We start from the raw sequence: 6,436 nt of genomic DNA, 5'->3' as shown, positions 1-6,436 counted from the left end.
GTGGAGTGAAAAGTACAATATTTGTCTTTCAAATGTAGTGAAGTTAAAGTTATAAGTTGCCAGAAAAAATAATACTCAAGTAAAGTACAGATACTCAAAAAGTGTACTTAAGTACAATACTCAAGTAAATGTACTTAGTTACTGTCCGCCTCTGCTTACGGGTTTAGAACGACATGAGGGTGAGTAATTAATGACAGAATTTTCATTTTTGGGTGAGCTATCTCTTTAAAGAACGGAAACCACTGGAGTTGCCTGAAATGCCAAACTATTTAGAATACAAAATATTCTTGTAAATGGCATAAAAGGTCTTAATGTTTACTTCTGTGTACTGTCACTGTGGTTACAGGTTTACATAAGGCTGTTGCCAGAAGGGGATTGAGAAAATCCAGAGCAGACAGTATCTGATCCACTCCGGTTAGCCATTATATTTACAGGACAGTCTGAGAGTCACAACTCTTAAGGTGATTCCAGACTTGAGTTCCATTTTAGTTGTGTTTATCATATTTTTGAGTCAAACTAAATAAAATTAAAATGACAGTCTTATGTAACTAAACAGATTTAGTTGAGAGACTCTAAATACCTTCAGGAGTACAAGGGGAAAAGAGAGGCAGCGAGAGAAACACAATATTCCCACAGTATTTTTCTTGCTACCTGTCTCACTACAAATATACATAGAGTAGTCAACATTTGAAGTGGATCAAAAAAGTTTATCAATTGATTTAAAGGACAGAAGCTATAGCTTACATGAATAAAAAAAAATCACAAACATGACACTTGTAAATTAAATAATTCTATATATACTGATTTATTCATTAATGTGTAATATGTTATATTTTTAAACAAATTATGATACCTAAAAGATTTTCCGAATTTTTTCAACTCTTTTGCTTTAGACCATCTACAAATGTTAAATCTTAAAATAAAATGTTAAGGTTACTACTGCATCTTTCTGGGGAAAGAAAATGCAGCGATTGATGTATAGATTATTTATAGTTTTCAAAGCTTCAATGTACTGTCATTATAAAAGAACTTCATTATTGTTTATTTAATTCTAACAAATAAGTTCTGGTTAAAAACTAACCAAAATTAAAAATAATTGAGACTTGGTGTTGTTTCCAAACAAAAGGAAATATATCTGTATCGGCATCGTCTATCGGCCAAAATGAGTTGAAAAATATCAGCATATTGTATATTGGCAAAAATCCAATATCGTGCATCCCTAATAATACATTCAATATTAGAAAGTGCTTATGCAGTGTGATGTACTAATCAAAATGCAGTAAGAATGGAAATATTGTGAAATATTATTTCAATTTAAACTGTTTTCTATTTTAATATATTTTAAAATGTAATTTATTCCTGTGATGGCAAAGCTGAATTTTCAGCATCATTACTCCAGTCTTCAGTGTCACATGATCCTTCAGAAATCATTTTCATATGCTGATTTACTGCTCAAGAAACATTTCTCACATTTTCTTCTGCATTATTTGATGAATAGAAGATGAAAAGAAGAGCATTTATTTGAAATGTCAATCTTTTGTAATATTTAGTAAGTATATCTTAATAGAAGTGCAAGTGCAAAATTTAATTTTTTTTATTGACGCCAAACTTTGACGTAATTTCTATATAGTGATTTGGCTTTTTTTTTTAGATACTTTTTATATATACTTCTCATCTGTCATCTCTATAAAAGTAAATAAATTGTCCATCTTGTGTTGTTTGGTCAATATGTTTGTAAAGTAACTTGTAAAGGCCAAAAATATTTGTAATTGTGAAATGACCTGAAGTGCTTTGTGTTCACAGCGTGTGCTATTAGTGAACTGAACAGTGAATTTAAAGCTTATTGCTTATTATGGTTTGCTTATCATCCTGTGCTGGTGGTTTGGTTTTGACATTGCTGTGCGATATTTAGCTCTCCAGCTTCCAACCTTTTGAAAAATGTCTTATTTTATTGATTTTAAAGAAATATCAGAGTTTGATTTGTGTTTTTGTGTGTATTTGTGTCTCTGTTTGTGTGTGTGAGGGAGAGAAGGAGAGAGTTAAAGAGGTGAGGTTCTCTTATGCAAGTCATAGGCTCACTGCGCGTGGGAAGTGTGCAGTATAAACACACTCACACACTAACAAAAACTCAGGGTTGGGAGAGAGGGAGATACAGTAGCTCTGTTCCATTTCAGAACAAGCTAATTTTTCATTTATTAGTGTTAGAGCTGCCATTTTGCCAGCATTCCTGCTGAGTTTACTCTGTAGAAGGTAAATACTGTATTTTCTTTAAAGCTCAGCTATTAAAGAAGCTTTGCCAAGAAACTTACGAGTAATTGATTCATAACATACCCACAGAGTTAAAAAAAAAAATCAAAATCAAGATTCTAGGTTAAAATGTACACGGTAATGTGCATATCTTAGCTTTTTTGAACTTCCCCAATGCTACCCTCAAGATTAATAGGGCACTGATGAACATTAAGCAGAACAAAGGCAGACTAATTGAGAGTTATTTGCATTATCTCAGGGTCTTTCAAAAAATCGCTAGTGACATTAAGGGTAGAATGTATATGCTGAATGTGAAAATGTCTGGGAGAAAATTAAAGGGATAGTTCTAATATGCAAACCTGTATGACACTTTCTTTTGAGGAACATTTAGTGCGTTTTTTTTTTTGGAAGTCAAAACTGTTTGGTTACTAATATTTTTCAAAATATTTTCTTTGTGTTCCACAGAAAAAAGAAAGATATAAGGGTGAGTAAATGATGACAGAATTATGATTTTTTTTTTTGGGTGAACTATCTCTTCAAAATGAAATGTGAAAATGAACATTATCTGGCTTAGATATTCCAGATCTTAATGTCTGCTAGGGTGTTTGGGATGATTGCCAGGACATCGCTGTGTGGTTGCTAATGTGTTCTGAATTGTTTTTAGTGTGTTGCTGTGCAGTTGCTATGGTCTTCTGGTGTTTGCTAATCTAAAAAACCTGCCCCAAAGTCTCTGATGTTCTAGTACCTAGATAATGGCTCGGGTTCTTTCCCTCAATTAAAGTTTGTGGTACTTTTACACCAGTTTTAACATGCTCTAGGCGAAAATCATAAATCTGATCACTTAGAAATGTAATAGCACACCTCTCCTCAGCAAGCAACATGATTTGTGGTTTCATCTGTGTCTGTATTACCAACACATTACACAACGCTTTCACAACGAAACGCACAGCGTCACACACGGTGGGCTTGAGTGAGGAACGGCCGGCGGGCTAGAGTGAACGGAGGCCAGCTTAAATGAGCGGCGGCGGGCGGGCTTGAGTGAGCGGAGGGCAGCGGGCTTGAGAACGGCGCGGCTGGCGGATTCGACGAAGGAGCGGCCACTTTAGTCTTTGCAACTTTACAGATCTTCTTAATGCACCAAGAGCTTGTAACACTCCAAAGAGAAAGGAAAAATTGAAATCGCATCATATGACCCCTTTAATGCTTAAAAAAACCTTAACCCATCGTATGAAGAATACTAGTAGTGCTGCTTTTTTGTGTGCATATGTATTTTGATTAATTTCTGAATGTGAATGTCTGTAGTTTGAATAGTACAGTTAGCAACATGAATGTAATGTATAATAATAAATAGGTAAATATGTATAATATTATGAATCCGTATCCAGTTTATTTGGTAAGAGTGCGTGACTCATGAAAAGACTTAGTCCTGCAACTTCACTCCTACAATCACACAGTTGGTTTGACATGATTGGTTTGACCTCTACCAAACAAATACAGAGAGCGAGAGATATAAAAAATAAAAGAAAGCCTTTTAAACATTTTGAACCTCCACACAAAGACAATTTGCAAAGACAAATAACATTGCATTGTGAATTCTCCATTTGGTTCAAATGTACGTTTGTGGCTCTTCTCAAGGTCCAAACATCTCTGTAGCCAGTCAAAATGTATGTAATCCTGTATTCACGTCATTCCAAACCTGTAAGAACCAGATCAGAGCTTTTTGTAAATGAATCATTTAGACCAGGAATGATTCTTAGAAAGGAGTTCTTTGTTAAATCCAAGGTGAACCTTTGAAAAAAATGTGAACAATGTCAAATGGTTCTGTCAGATGTTTTTTAATAGCCAGCTGTGCCCCAGAAATAATACATCTTCCTTAAACGAATTAAACAACTCCTCCAGGCAATACGTCAAAAAAGACCAATGTTCAGACCGAATAACTGTAAGTAAAGTGTAGTTCCCTTTATGGATGAGTGACTCAACAATATTACACAGTTCATTAGTGACTGATCCCTGGTCCATTTACAAAACTTGTTGCAGATTTTTAGGCCAGAGACAGCAGCCATTTAAGGATTTTTAATGGTTGACCACTGGCTTGCTCAATCGCTTGTCTCCTCATGCATGGGATCTTGACACCCACCCAAAATTGTATTGCTGTTAAATGCTTTTTAGTGCAGGCAGTTATCAGAACACTATGTGCTTTAAGTTTTTGTTGTTAGACACATTTTAACTGCAGGAACCCACAGCAATTTTATATTAAACATGGAATATTTTCTGATTGGCTGTGATTTGTGTCATGTCATGCAGCATTTACACTTTAAGTGAGGAGAGATACTTATTGCTGGAAACCTGTCATGTTATGACTGGTTTATACAGGATGTTCAGCTCTTGAAAATGGATTCTACAGTAGGTGTTACAAGACATCACATCTGCCATGTCTTTTCTGTTTAGTAAAGGAGTGGGGAACATATTGAACAAAGTGTTTGGAAAAACAAGCTTGACTTTGATTTTAGCATTAGCGGTGATGGGCGTTTCTAAACTCAATTTTACTAAGAGAAAGCTTAAAACTCTTTATGTTCTTGATGTGAAGAGGATGTGACTAAATGGTGCAGAAAAACAACCGGTAGGAAACAAATCACAAATGAGATTTAGTTAATATCTCAATTGTTTCTCCTAGACAGCAAAGGGATTGAGAACAAATTGATTTTTTTTTTTTTTGGGGGGGGGGGGGAGAAACTCTTTTAAAACTCCATGAAGTTTCCTGAGCTGCAAAAGAATTTTATTATTATTATTCATGTTGTTATTATAGTTATCTGCCATGTCTTTTCTGTTTAGTAGTAGTAGTAGTAGTAGTAGTAGTAGTAGTATTATAGTAATACAAATTATTTTTCGCAGTTGTTTTAGTCCCAAATCAGGTATATTTTATTCCCTTTGCATTTCAGATTGTCGTTATTACTGGTATTATGCATGCAGGGTCAGACAGAACAAATGTCAGATGCATTAGCGATTGTCTGATTGGAGCACAGCATATAGCATTAGCGAGTTGACCGTCTCCCCAGAGTTCAGAGTGACAACTTAAATTGCTGACTTTATTTCCTTGAGTGCCCTATATCTGCTGGAGATTGGCATCGTTTACAGGAAGTTACAAAACCAGCAAACAGACATTAGTATCAGCAAAGAGAGGCCATGAGAGAGAGAGAGAAAGATCTGAACGAGAGTTTAGAGGAAAAGCACAACAAACATATGGATGGAAGGAGAGAGGAAGGGAATTACAGAACAATACAACAGGGAGAGTGGGATGGGAAAAATGAAAGGAAACACGAAAGTTAAAGTCTTTGAGAAGAATAGCGAGAGGGAGAATTCAGAGAGAAGTGAGGGAGCGTTCTGAGAATATGAAACACGGTTTTATTTCTCATCTGATATAAAGGATGTTACTCCTCCAAGCCATGCTTCAATGAGGAAAAAGACACCGCAAAGGATGAATAAACAAAAGAAGTGTCATTGAATCTGAAAACTAATTACAGCCTGACAGAATAAAGCTTGACTGTTCAACTCTCCTCCGCACCATTGAGGGAGACACGCAGATGAAGACGTATAGATCGAGGGCCAGATGATAAATATTAGAGGATCTCCAAACACAGGCAGCATCATCATCTTTATATCATCGCCCCGCATTCCCATAGACTCTCAAAGGCCGCTTTACAGTTGATCAAATTTTTTAACGCTAAAATGAATCTAATTTATATAAAAGTAATGCACTGAGAGAGGCCAGATGCGAGACGAGGGTGATGAATTTAAATGCTCTGTGTCCGCGGCACTAACCACCTCTCTTATCTCTGGCAAACGGTGTGGTGTCACCATGGTGTTGCCAAGGCTACCGGAGCAGTAATGGGGTGTCGTCACCGTAACCCCAGCTGTTACTGTGAAGATTGTGGAGGAATTTTCCCCAGGAACGGGATTACATGCAACATGTGCACTCACATCCTTTACACGCGTGCGCTCGCAATCACACTCTAACTCTCGAAGGGCTCTCAGAGCAGTGGGAACAAGAGATCAAAATCGTTACAATGCAAAGGATGTACACTGCCGCTCGCGTGCTCCTGCTTTATTAGAGTTATTGTATCAGAAAAGGATAAGAAACCATAGGGAGCGTCTCCGTTTCAAAGCTGTTAAACGCACGCACATGGGAGAG

The sequence above is a fragment of the Sinocyclocheilus rhinocerous genome, unplaced genomic scaffold (assembly GCF_001515625.1).
Source record: "Sinocyclocheilus rhinocerous isolate Xijiao unplaced genomic scaffold, SAMN03320098_v1.1 scaffold1386, whole genome shotgun sequence".
NCBI classification, from domain to species: domain Eukaryota; kingdom Metazoa; phylum Chordata; class Actinopteri; order Cypriniformes; family Cyprinidae; genus Sinocyclocheilus; species Sinocyclocheilus rhinocerous.
Note: the sequence above shows the minus strand (reverse complement) of the source record.